The sequence below is a fragment of the Castanea sativa genome, chromosome 8 (assembly GCF_040712315.1).
Source record: "Castanea sativa cultivar Marrone di Chiusa Pesio chromosome 8, ASM4071231v1".
In the NCBI taxonomy this organism is placed as follows: Eukaryota; Viridiplantae; Streptophyta; class Magnoliopsida; order Fagales; family Fagaceae; genus Castanea; species Castanea sativa.
This window is the reverse complement of record NC_134020.1, coordinates 28,506,431-28,521,090: the sequence shown is the minus strand read 5'-3', so window position 1 is coordinate 28,521,090 and position 14,660 is coordinate 28,506,431. Positions and strand designations below refer to the sequence as shown.

Genomic DNA, 14,660 nt, shown 5'->3' with positions numbered 1-14,660 from the left:
CACCATGTTATTTTACAATACACTCAACATCCTAACTTTTATTTTCCTATTCTACTCATTAAAATAATATATATTACCCACTAAAATATTATATAATATATTCAATACGACTCTCTCTCTTTCTTCTCCCATCTCTCTTTCATTTTATCAATTAAAATATATTATAATTTTTACTAAAGTGCTACAGTGTCATCCTAAATGTAGGATGGCACTATAGCAGAATTGCAAAAAAAAATTTACAATTGTAAAATTTTACAAGTTGGACTACTAGGTTCTTTTTGTGCTTTTATACTAACTTTTTCCTACATATACCATTTACAATTGGCAATAGGAATGCTCTAAGTTCCTATACACTTTTCTTAAATGGCGTGCTCGGGAAATATTGAGACAATATTCAGACTTTTATCAAGTAAAAACATTCCTGACTTTTATCAAGTCAAAACAACAATATTTTAAACGTTTTGGGTCTTTGAGACATTATAAATTTAAACAACCAAAAGCCATCTGTTCAGAGAGATAAATATTTTTCCTCCTTTTCTCAATGGCAGCTGGGCTGACATCACTTCATTTTCTGATAACTCTCTACTTCATCCTTAAGGTTCCATTGATGTTTGCTCAAGATGACCAGTTCATCTACAATGGCTTCAATCAAGCAAATCTGCATTGAAATGGAGCCGCTCAAATCAACCCCAATGGTGTATTGCAACTCACCAACAATTCAGGAATAAATCAACTTGGTTATGCTTTCTACCAACTTCCTCTAAAATTGAACACTTCTTCGGGTTTAACTCAGTCTCTTTCATTTTCCACAAACTTTGTATTTGCAATAGTTCCTGAAACACCATCGAAAGGTGGCCATGGAATTGCCTTCACCATCAGTCCCTCTTGGAAATTCACCAATGCTATAGCCAGCAATTATCTAGGACTCCTGAATGCCTCAAATAATGGCCTTTCAACAAACCACTTATTAGCCATTGAGCTTGATACTATAGAGGGTCAGGATTCTCAAGATATAGACAACAACCATGTGGGAATCGATGTGAACGGCCTGAAATCAATTAAATCAGCTACTGCAACCTACTTATCTGATCAAGAAGGGAAGAATATAAGTGTGGAGCTAGTAAGTGGCAACCCAATGCATCTTTGGATAGGCTACTATGAAACAGAAAATTTATTGAATGTAACACTAGCCCCAGCCGGCATCACAAAACCAAACCAGCCTCTCTTGTCAACACGCATAGATCTGTCCCAATATCTTTTGGAATCTATGTATGTTGGTTTCTCTGCAACCACTGGTGCAGTTACAAGTGACCAGTATATTCTTGGATGGAGCTTTAATAAAAATGGACAAGCACAAAGCCTTGACGTTTCGAAGCTTAACCTCCCCGACGGAGGAAAAGTAAAGATAGGCAAGGATAGATTATCGTGATTTTGATCATAGCGGTAGTGGTCGTGCTGATATTGGTCACTGTAGCTATTTTCGTTCTGTGGAGAAAGAAATATGCAGAAATACTAGAAGATTGGGAAAGCAAGTATGGTCCTCACAAGTTCAGCTACAAGAATATCTACAAAGCAACCAAAGGTTTCTCAGACAAGGAGCTTCTTGGAGAAGGAGGCTTTGGAAAGGTTTATAAAGGAACTCTTCGTTCTTCCAATACACAAATTGCAGTCAAGAAAGTCTCCCATGATTCCCAGTAAGGGATGAAGGAATTTGTGGCTGAGATCATTAGCATGGGCAGGCTAAGGCATAGGAACTTGGTGCAACTCCTGGGATATTGCCGACGAAAGGGTGAACTCCTCTTGGTCTATGATTATATGCCCAATAGAAGCCTTGAAAAGTTCTTATATGGAAATGAAAGGACAAACCTTAACTGCACTTCAACGATTTCGAATCATCAAAGGAGTAGTGTCTGGCCTTCTCTACCTCCATGAAGAGTGGGAACAGGTTGTTCTACATAGAGATGTAAAATCCAGCAATGTTCTATTGGAAGCTAAATCAAATGGGAAGCTTGGAGATTTTGGCCTTGCCAGATTATGCGACCATGGTGCCATTCCTCAAACCACCCTTGTGGTTGGAACAGTGGGTTATTTGGCTCCAGAGCTTACTAAAACAGGAAGGGCAACCACTTACACTGATGTGTTTGCTTTTAGGGCTTTCATGCTAGAGGTAGCTTGTGGAAGAAAGCCTATAGAGATTCGAGCACTGCCAGAAGAGGTCATTTTGGTTGATTGGGTGGTCTTTGGGTGCTGGAGAAAAGGAGCCATCCTTGATGCTAGTGATCCAAAACTTGAAGGTAATTATGTAGTAAAGGAAATGGAATTGGTTTTGAAACTTGGCTTGCTTTGCTCACACTCAACGCCAGCAGTGAGGCCTAGCATGAGGCAAGTGCTGCAGCTTTTGGACGGCGATGCTGATCTGCAGGAATTACCACATGAGAGTACTAGTTTTGGTAACTTTACAGATGTTGAAGCATTTGAGATCTTATTGTCAATTAATTCATCATTCGACAAGGGTTTGGCGGCCTCCTCTAGCACTGATTCTGTGCTATATAGAGGTAGATGAATCAGACGCATATTGATTTGCTAGCACTGATTAGGGATCACCTTCAGGGTAGAGAGAATAGAAAAAATGAAATAGTGAAGAATGTGATGTATACAGTTTTGTTTACTTATTGTAGAATCTCATATCTGTTAGCAATTTACATAGGATCTAAGTAGTACTTTACTACAATAAGATCAATACAGTTGTTGTAAGCTTTATAACTATAAATCAATAGTGTATTGCAGAAACTAGATTGGGTGGCTCATCAAATTTTAGAAAACTGCAAACCCACAGCCAACAATGACTATGCATGAATATTATTATTTGCCTTCACAAAATAGCTAGTTGTATGGTTTATAATGAATTGCACTGCCATAAGGTCATAAAAAGGAGTTGGGAGTAACATTTACTGGATAGACATATCAAAGAGTTACTTAATTCTTAATGCTAACCATTCCACACTTCATAAATAAACCCTATGAACTAATTCATTACTAATTTAATAATGAGGATCATTGCAAAGGGCCGACTCCACCATAGAGGCCATTTAGACAATTGTCTTAAGCCACATGCGTGTAAAAAGGTCCCAGTCATAATAGTATATTTTTATAACAAAATAAAATATAGGAGTATCTCTTATCTGCTAACTCTTTTTTTCCCCGAATAGGTTGTCAACGTCTAATTAAAAATGGATAAAAAGCATTTTAGTTTTTGCTCCCTCTAAAAGTACCTCTTGAAATCGGCCACCATTAAACTCTATTTTTCCCTTTTACCCCTAAGCATATTTTTATGTGTAACATTTAACGTGTTTATTTTAATCTATGTATATTATGCTTTACATACAATTGATGTAAATATTTTTACACGTTGACTTGATTTTAAGCGAATTCATTTTTGCCAAGAGCCTTGTAGCTCAATGACATTATTTTTTCTCATTTATTTGCAGACCCACGCAAGCCCACACATCGTATAAGAATATATAATTATTTTTTTAATATGTTATAATTTATAACTTATTCTCCAAAATTGATTGAAAATATAATATGATTATTTTTTTTTTTAGAAGAATATTATGGTTAACTATTTTTAAAATAAACATACTCACTTAGCAAATAAGTATTTTAACAATTAACAACTTCACTTAGCCAAAGTCATAAGAGGGAGAGAGGGAATCTGTGACGAAGAATTAAGAAAGATAATAGCAAAACACTAAAATACATCAATGCAAAGTAGAGTTGTCAAAATTACCACCAAAAAAAAAAAAACCCTCATCAACCCAAAGCAAAGGTGCAAGAAATAATAGATATATATATATATATATATATATATATATATATATATATATATATATATAAGTCCATTAAAAGAAAGAAAAAAAATGCAAGAGATAGAGAGATATTAATCACATTTTTTGGCAAAACATGAACTAAATAAAAGAAAAAATTACAAAGAGAGTAGTAGCAAATTTATAGAAAAAAAATGGGGAGAAGAAAATTTTTTTTTTAAAAAAAAAAAAAAAGGAGAGGAATGGTTGGAAGAAAAGTAACGGTAAAGTGGGGGAATAATAATGGGAAGAAGTAGAGCCAAAAATTGAGGTGAAGGGTTGGAGGAAAAGTAAACGATTAGATAAAAAATAATGGGGAAAAGAAGAGTAAAAAAATAGAAGGGAAATGGTTAAAAAGAATTAAATAAATGGATTGATAAAGTTGTTTATGGTTGGATTTGTAAAGGCAATAATTGAATAGTTTTTAACATTAAATGATTGGATTTGTAAAGATAATATTTTAATATTTCTTTATATATAATATTGTTTAAAATATATAAAAATGATAGGAAAAAAAAAAAGATGATAATGTGGTGGATGAGTTGGCACAACAAGAGCTTTGCAAAATTATTAAAGATAAATACATTGTGATTAATTATTTTTAAAAGAAATATACTCACATAGCAAATGAGGGAGAGAGAGAGAGAGAGTCTATTATGGAGAATTAAGAATTATAATAGCAAAATATTAAACCACATCAATCCAAAGTGGAGTTGTGAAAAATACAAAAACTATTAACTCAAAAAGCAAAAGCTGTAAGGAAGAATTTCAAAAAAAAAAAAAATCATTGAAAGAAAGAAGATGATCATTAAGAAAAATGCAAGAGAGAGAGAGAGAGAAATTACCTTTTATGGCAAAAGATAGACTTAAATAAGAGAAATATGCAAAGGAAATAATAAAAAAATTATAGAAAAAAAAATGGAGACAAGAAAAGTGAAGAGAGAGAGAGAGAGAGAGAGAGAGAGAGGAAGAGAAATTGTAAAGTGGGGGATAGTATTGAGAAGAAGAAGAAAAGACAAAATAAAATAAAATAAAATAAAAAGAAGGTGGAGAAGAGTTGGAGAAAGAGTAAAGGTTAGATAGGAAATAATGGAGAAAATAAGAGTAAAAAAATTAAAAGGGTAATGAATACATAAAATTAAATGAATGGATTGTTAATATATTATTATTGCTTGCGGTTGTGTTTGTAAAGGTAGAAACAGAATAGTTCCTAAAACCAAATGATTGGATTTGTAAAGTTAATGTTTGTGCTAGTATTAGATAGATTTAAATGTTTGTTTGAATTTAATACCATTGATGTTGTAATCTTACTATGATTTAATTTTCTTTCATGTTTGATGTAATTTGAGAACTTTATTTAGATGATCATAATTTGGGGACTTTATTTAAAGGACCCAAATTTCACTAATGTAAACAATTGACAATGTATTTACCATTATAAATTTAGGTTGAGAGTCTTCTACTTTTGTTCCAATGTTTGTCAATTCCAAGCCAAGCCTGATGCTTATTCTGAGGTTCCTATTGTACTTGACAGTAGACACTAGGTATCATGGCCTATGTTCTTTCTTCCGCTATTTTCAACGTTTGACCCTAGAAAGAAACTGATACCTAGAATTTCACGATATTGGTCTCTTGTTTTCCCATAAAATTTCCCTCTTAGAGTGTATCATTATGCATTAAAATTCACAGGTACTGATGTAAATTATGTAATGAGAAGATGCATCAAAATTTCCCTCTTAAGAGATTCGATGCTTGAGTTCAATCAGACAATTAGTACTTTTTTTTTTTGGTTGTTGGTTATGTTTAATATATATAGGTTTGCAGGGTTAAGGCCAGTGTGCGGCGTGTAATGTTTTGAGTAATATGTTATTCATAAAAAAACAAAAACAAAAAAAAATTCTCTATCGTGCTTTAAATGATGAGAATGACATCTCGTCAAATTATCATTTTCCTTAGTTTGCAGTTTAGAAAGATTATTATGACTGTCCGGCGAAGTCCTCGATAGTTCATCCCTCTAACATCTAGTTGGATTTCGGACCCTTCTCCTTTATTTTTATTATTATTATTATTATTATTATTATTATTTTGCTAAAAAGTTGGACTTGGACAGTTGGACCCTTGTTCTCTCATTACAACAATTTTGACATGAACTATTTGAGGGCAAAGAACGAAAACCACTATTTTCTAGGAGTTTGACATTTTAAACTAGGAAAATTCTAACAAATGTCCTTGGTTGACAATCTATTTAAAAAAAAAATTTATAAGAAAAGAAAACAAAGTAATTAATGTTTTGACCACTTTTTTCATTTTTCATAAAAAGTGGTGTCAAAACTTTTTTAAAATAGATTGTTAACTAATTCCCTAAGGGCACTCGTTAGCATAACCTTTAAACAAAACCCGTGTTAACATGGATGTACATTTTTCCCAATTTCCTCAATGGCGACCAGGCTTGCATCACTTCCTTTTCTAATAACTCTCTACTTCATCCTTAAGATTTCATTGATGTTTGCTTAAGATGACCAGTTCATCTACAATGGATTCAATCAAGCCAATCTACATCTAAATGGAATAGCTGGAATCCACCTCCAATTGTCTATTGCAACTAGACGTGGCAAAATGAGCGGGTCGGGTCAATCGGGTCACGGGTCAAAACGGATCGTTTTTAAACGGGTTGCGGGTTAGGTCGGGTTGACCTATATTTTTCAAACGAGCTCTTTTTTTCAATTATAAAAACGAATCAATATAACTTTTTTAGAGAGAATGAATAAAATCAATGACAACCTGTTTAGAAAGAATGAATAAAATCAATTAAACAAATCAAAAACAATCCTAACAGTTTTGAGCATGACAAAAATTCTTTATAGTCATAAATTCATGATAGAAAAAGTCTTTAATGTTAATAACTCACTGTCAAAATGCATGTACTTACAAGTTTACATCTTCAAAAAGAGATAAATCTTAAAGGGAATTAAAAAGTATATATTTTAAGTTTACATCACTAATAATATCATTCCCACAAAAGAAGAAAAAAAAAAAACTACATTTCATGGGGCATGTCAAGTTATTAGCCTCCTTAAGTGCACATGTTCCTGTTGCATTTAAAATAATAGTAAAGTTAGATTATTAGAAAGATAAACTAAATAAAAAAGTTTTAAGAATAAATATAACATATTAAATAAAGAAGAACAGGTAAATATTTTATAAGAATTATACCTCAATCTCAATCTACTCAATGTTGGTAGCAAATTCAGCACTACAAATATTCATACTTGCAAATTGTAGCCCAAGTTGGCCAATTTCGTCAGCATTTTTATCTACAATATAATATTTTAATATAACTTAAGGTAGCACTAAAGCAAATCAATAAAGAATAAAAATTGTATAATAGAGGCCGAGAAAAGAGTAGAGGCACAAGAGTCTTCTTTGAAAGACTAAAATTGTGAAAGGTTGAAAGCTCTTACCTCTTAGTGGTTTATTCCTTTCAACCTTTGTGGACTACAGCTACTACAAGTTCTTCTCCTTCTTCTTCTTCTTCTTCTTTTTTCCTTTTTTTTTTTTTTTTAAATCAACTACAAGCTCTTAAGTCTAGCCATTTACTGCATTAGTAAATAGTGAGTAGATTAGTGTACTAGACTACTAGACAACTAGACTACATTTGATTGAAATTATGAATCAAGTGAATGAGCTCAAAGCTGTGAAGTGTCCTATCAAATTGAATAAGATATTTTTTTTTTTAAATGGGTTGTCTTGTCTTGTCTCATGTCTGTGAAGTGTGAACATCTATTTATAATATATTGATTCCAGTGCTTTGTGCTTTATGCACCTAACATTAGGACGTAGTTTAAATATTTTTTTAATGGGTCGGGTCATGGGTTATCAAGGTCAGATCACGAGTCAACTCATTTTTACTTCGGGTCAAAAAATTTGGGTTCAAGTTAGGTATTTTTTGAGTTAGGTCAAAAAATTTGACCTGTTTTGTCATGCAACAACTTGGTCATGCTTTCTACTAATTTCCATTAAAATTCAACACTTTCTCTTCCTCTAGGTCTCTTTCATTTTCCACAAACTTTGTATTTGCAATAGTTCCTCAATTGCCGATGTTGGGTGGCCATGGCCTTGCCTTAACCTTTTCTCCCTTGTGGGAACTTGCCCAAGCTATTGGCATCCAGTTTCTAGGGCTTTTCAATGCCTCCAATAATGGCCTCCCAACAAACTACATATTGGCTATTGAGCTCGATACTGTTAAAAGTACTGATGTAAACAATATAGATAGTAACCATGTTGGTATTGATGTGAATGGCGTGAACTCAACTGAATCAGCTACCGCAACCTACTTTTTTGATCAAGATGGGAAGAACATGGGCTTGGAGCTTTTAAGTGGAAACCCAATGCATCTTTAGATAGACTACAACGGAACAGAAAAGTTACTAAATGTCACAATAGCCCCGACCAACATCTCAAAACCAAACCAGCCTCTTTTGTCAACATACATCGATCTGTCTCAATATCTTTTGGAATCTATGTATGTTGGTTTCTCTGCATCTATTGGTGCAGTTGGTAGTGACCACTATATTCTTAGATGGAGTTTTAATAAAAATGGACAAGCACAAAGCCTTGACGTTTCAAAGCTTCCCTTACTTCCTCGACAAAGGAAAACAAAAAAGCTACCAAGACAAATGATCATGGTTTTTCTAATAGTAACTCTCATGCTAATAACAATCACTGGAGCAGCATACATTAAAAGAAGGAAGAAGTATGAAGAAATACTTGAAGATTGGGAAAGTGAGTATGGTCCTCTCAGGCTCATCTATAAGAATCTCTACAAAGCAACCAAAGGTTTCTCAGACAAAAAGCTTCTTAGAGTAGGAGGTTTTGGAAAGGTTTATAAGGAACACTTCCTTCTTCCAAAATACACATTGCAGTCAAGAAAGTCTCCCACGATTCCAAACAAGGGATGAAGGAATTTGTGGCTAGGATCATTAGCTTGGGCAGACTGAGGCACAGGAACTTGGTGCAACTTCTGGGATATTGCCAGTAAGAGGGTGAACTCCTCTTGGTCTATGATTATATGCCCAACGGAAGCCTCAACAAGTTCTTACATGGCAATGAAAAACCAAAACTTAACTAGCTTCAATGATTTCAAATCCTCAAAGGGGTAGCATCTAGTCTTCTATACCTCCATGAAGAATAGGAACAAGTTGTTCTACATAGAGATGTAAAACCAAGCAATGTTCTCTTAGATGCTTAATTAAATGCAAGGCTAAGAGATTTTGGCCTTGCCAAATTAAGCGAGCATGGTGCCAATCCCCAAACAACCCATGTGGCTGGGACTGTGGGCTATTTGGCTCCAGAACTTACTAGAACAAGAAGGGCAACCACTTACACTGATGTGTTTGCTTTTGGGGTTTCATGCTTGAGGTGGCTTGTGGAAGAAGGCCTGTAGAGCTACAAGGACTTACTGAAGTGGTAATTTTGGTTGACTGGGTGTTTGAGTGCTGGAGAAAAGGATCTATCCTTGATGCAAGTGATCCTCAATTGGAAGGTAATTTTGTGGTGGAGGAAATAGGCTTGCTTTGGTCATACTCATCACCAGTAGCTAGGCCTAGAATGAGGTAAGTGATGCAGTTTTTGGATGACAATGTTGATCTGCCAGAATTACCACATGACAATGTTTGTTTTGGAAACTTTACACGTGTTGAAGCATCAGGTATCTTATTGTCATTTCCTTTACTAAATAGCAAGGGTTTGACGCCCTCCTCAAGAACAGATTCAATCCTCAAGTATGGTCATTGAAATATTTGCATATCATGGTATGAGCAAAACTAAATCATGGAACTATTTTTGGGACCAAATCAACCAGTGGCTCACAGAAAGCTTAGACGTCGCCTTCAGGGGTGGAGAGGAGAAGAAAAGAACTTGTGAATAATATGATGTATACAATTTCTTTCCCTTAATATAAAATCTACTATTAGTAGGAATCTACTTGAGCTCTAAGTAGCAGATCTCAATCCTGTCACACCAACGGTGAGGTGTTGTGGAGGTGATTCATTTGTGTTTAATTACTGAGAAAATGAAAGAAAGGGAAGGAAGACTTTTTATTTTTTTATCTAGACCTCCATTTTTATAGTAAGCGATACCACCTAGGAATTTTGTTAGACATGTAGGACAGAAAGTAACGAAAGTGAACAAAATGATAGAAGTGTAACGATTTCAATAGTTTAGAGATAATAATTTAAAAATAAAATAAATAAATAAACTTTTGATAGTTAAGGAACAAAAACTTAACTTTATCACTTTATGTAAACTTTAAGGACGGAAACAATATTTTTGCCAAAAAAACCCCATCCAACATTGCAACTGAGTTCTAACTGCAATAAATAAATTTGGTGAACCATCCTTGGCCTTGGCATAGGTACATAGGTGGACCAATGTTGCATAAGCATTAGAATCATATCTAACCAACCAAAAAATATTGAAAGTTTAATCATCAACCTTCTTGGCTTCCCTAGACAGTGTCATACTGAAATTCCCCTCATTTTGTGGATTAACTTACAAATAAAATCAATGCATGTGTATCCAACAAATTAAAAACAACCCAAAAAATCAAAGGAGGTGCCAGAATTAAATCATGTTCTATCAAAGAAAACCACTCTAAAAATAGAATATTACATCAAATATCATGAGAGAGAGATCCTAGGCCTAGCCACCATTTCAAAAGGGACAAGGAAACAAACATTGATTGCAGACAAAATTAAAATGTTCTACTCCGACAAAATCAATGAACTTTGATGTACTTTCAATAGGATCGACTTGAGTGTAATGAGCTCAACATCATATTTAAGTTTAATAAATTGTCCACACTAGTCCCAACAATTTCCATCCCACGACTTTCAACATTCCCCTCAATCATCAACTCAAAATTTCTGCTTTAGCCTCTTCAACAATTTCTTGCATACATTATCTTGGCCTTCAATCTTAACTTGTTCATCACGTTCAACATCTTTGAAATTTTCTTTCAAAATTAGTTGGACATTATTGAACTCTTACTTGGCTCGTCACCCAATAATTGAAAGCCACAATTCTTGTCTAGGAAGCACGGACACAACAATATTGCCAACATACTAGTCTGACAAGTGTATAGACAAAAAGTGTCAAGTATGTACCAGCAATCCAAAATCCTTTTTCTTTTTTTTTTAACTCGGATATCCCGCGAACACGGTCGAGACAAGAAAATGCCAAAAACAGGGAAAAAAAAATCACACTTGGCAACTCCATCGATCTCGTGTAGCGAACCTCAAAAATAACCCTGAACTCCACCCTAGTCATTCCAAATCAATTTCTCTTCTTTGTTTTTCTCGCTCTGGACCCAGTACATCTCCGTTGCTTAAGCCACTAATCGGCAACCCGAGATCGCCTTGCAATCACCATCGACCAGTAAGTCTCTCTCTTGGTCTCAATTTCTCGCTTTCTCTCTCACACTAGCTGAGCTGCTTTTTTTAATTTCTCACTTTTTCTTGCCACTCTCGACCCTATTTAACCTTTTTTTTTTTTATGTGTATTGTAACTATTGTTTACTTTGTTGCGTGGGTCAATGTATTGTAAGTTTGTAACTATAGTTTACTTTTTTGGGTGGATCAATGTCGGTCTCTCCAAATGGGCCAGTGACTGTGATCTACACAAACTGTGGATCTCTCTAGATTGTTGTCTTTGGTTAATATATGACTATATGTGTTGGGTGGATCAGGGTTTGTTTTGGTTATTATTTGTTTTGTCTTATGGTTGGTATATGTCTATATTAATATAATATTATTTGATATAAGTGGGTCTTAGTTTGTGACTCTTTTTTTTGTTTTTGTTTTTGGTTTGTAAATGAATTTTATTATTTGATAATGAAATAAATATAGGTGGAGTTTGGATAGCGTGTCCACGTCCACGTCCACGTCTGGGCTTCTTTCTTCTTGTTTTTTTTTTTTTTTTTCAGCGCGATTTTAGGCCAATGAACAGTAATTCTTGGCATGAACAGTACTTTTTACACATTTAAAAATTATTTTGCTACAATGTTTTCAGTTTTCAGCAATAAGTTCTATCCAAACACACTCATAATGTACAAATTGTTATTGAATTATTTGTAGATTAAATGAGTACCAAAAATTGACCAAAAAATTTGTCACTAGCCATCAGATAATGGTCTGAATGTTCCTCCATTGTTGAAATATGTTTATTTTGGATAAAATGAATACTGGTGGTGGAAAAAAAAATTGTTTTAGATGTAATTACTATTTGGAGAATTTCCAGGGTCTTATTCTAGGGTGAAAGCACATTTATTGAGATTTCCCAGCAAAGGGGTAAAAGCATTCTCTATGGTTTCAAATGAGTATATTGCAGAGATGCATCAATTAGAAGATACGGCTATTCAGAGAAGAAAGTTTAGGCTAGTACATTTACTCCCTCGATCTGGTGTTGGTTCTACTTCTACTACTCTTGGTCCTATAAGTATTGACAATACAACTACAAGTCAACCAGCATTCTTCCATACAAGAAAAAAATGGCTGGAAATTCTCATTTAGAAGAGGCTTTTAACAATAAATGTCAAGATCATCTCGACAGTCTCATTGCTAGAACACTTTATTCAACTAGCTTACCCTTCCATTTTGCTAGAAACCTGTATTATATTGAGATGATGAAATATGCAGCAAATAATAATATATTGGGTTATGTTCCTTCGGGTTACAATAGCTTCAGAACAACCTTTTGCAAAAGAAAAGGGGAAATGTTAAGATGTTGTTTTGGACAATAAAAGATACTTGGAAACAAAGGGGTTTGAGCATAGTAAGTGATAGGTGGACAAATGTACAAAAAATGTCACTTATCAATTTTACGGCTACATCAAAAAGGAGGTCAATTTTCTTAACAACCATTGATGGTACAAAATAGTACAAAGACAAGCACTATATTTCTTAGTTATTTCTAGAATGCATAGCTAAGGTTGGACTTCAAAATGTTGTCCAAATCATTACAAATAATGCAGCAGTTATAAAGTCAGCTAAGTCTATTTTTAAAGTTAAATATCCTCATATATTTTGAACTCCCTATGTTGTGCATATGCATAATCTGGAAAATACTCTTCTCAAAATGAGATTGTTTGGAAGAATAAAATTGGATTACAAAAGTTGCAGAAGATGCATCTTTCATATGTGTTTTCATAATGAATCACTCCATGAGATTGGCGATGTTGAACGAATTATGTATTTGAAATTATTTGATGTTGCTAAAACATGATTTGCTTCAACATTAGTTATGCTTAAGAGATTGAAAATCATAAGAAGTCTTCAAAACATGGTCATTTGTGAGCAATGGGCCGCTTATAGGGAAGATGATTTTGGAAAAGCAGCAATTGTGAGAAAATTGGTTTTAAATGATTTGTGGTGGGATAAGGTTGACTACATTCTTCGATTCATAGGACCTAAATGGTTTGTGATGAGAGAATTGGTTTTGCAAAAGGGTTGTTCTTAAGCTACTGTAACTCAGAGAAAAATAACTGAATATATTATTATCCTTTCAATAAAAACAGGTTACTAGCAAATTGGAAGGGTAAACCAACTAAATAGAATGTCTTAGCAATAAGACTATCTAGATGCACTCGACAATTATTGTTAAAATTATTTTCTAAAGGAGAATTTCTAGCCATTTTCCTTCTATAGAAGAATTCTGGTTGACTTGTAGTTGTACTGTCAATAAGAATAGGACCAGAAGTAGTAGAAGTAGAACCAACGATGGAGGGGATAAAGGTACTAGCCTAGGCTTCCTCTGAATAGCCATATCTTCTAATCGTTTCATCTCTACAATATACTCATTTGAAACCTTAGAGCATGCTTTTATCCCCTATCTAGGAAATCTCAACAAATGTCCTTTCACCCTAGAATAAGACCCCTAAAAATTCTCCAAACCGTAATTAAATCTAAGACTTTTGATTCCACCATCAATATTCACTTTATCCAAAATAGTAACATATTTCCACAGTTGAGGAACATTCAGACCATTATTTGACTAGATAGTAACATATTTATTGGTCAAACTTTCGATACTCACTTTACCTGCAAATAATTCAATAACATATTTGTACATTATACTTATATCATTTTAAAATAATAATATTCATATACAAAGGGGAAAAAAATAACAAACTAAGACCCACTAACCCATTGAATATCAAATAATATTATATTAATATAGTCATATACTAACCAAAAGAAAAAACAAATAATAACCAAAACAAACACAGATCCACCCAATACATTTAGTCATATATTAACCAAAAGACAACAATATACAAAGTCACTAACCCACTTGAAGAGACCCACACTGGCCCACCCAACAAAGTAAACAATAGTTACAAACTCTTTTTTGATAGATATAAACCATAGTTACAATACATATAGAAAAACAAAACTTAGAGCATCCACATTAGTTGGTGGATAGTGATGTATAATACAAAAATTCCTCCATTTTACACATTTTGAGCAAAAAATCATCTACATCAATAAGTGCAAAGCTGTGCAAAATTGTGAAAATTCATCCATGAGTTACAGTAACCGTGTAAATATACACGACTACTGTAGCTCCTTCATTTATTTTTTTATCAATTTTCAGTTCGCTCGTTTTTTTCTCCCTCTTTTCCGAGCTCAACAGACTCGGCAACGTCTCTCCTCATCTTCTTCTTTTTCCTCAGATGCACACAAACACACACACACACAAACACATACACACAGACAAATCAGAGAATCAACGCAGAGA

At 33.9% G+C, this 14,660-nt stretch overlaps 2 pseudogenes; both read left to right on the top strand.

Annotated features, from left to right (window-relative positions):
• Positions 1 to 514: 514 nt before the first annotated feature.
• Positions 515 to 2,637, top strand: LOC142605555 (L-type lectin-domain containing receptor kinase SIT2-like; annotated as a pseudogene).
• A 3,665-nt stretch (positions 2,638 to 6,302) lies between these two features.
• On the top strand, positions 6,303 to 9,659 carry LOC142606132 (L-type lectin-domain containing receptor kinase IV.1-like; annotated as a pseudogene).
• The last annotated feature ends 5,001 nt before the right edge of the window (positions 9,660 to 14,660 follow it).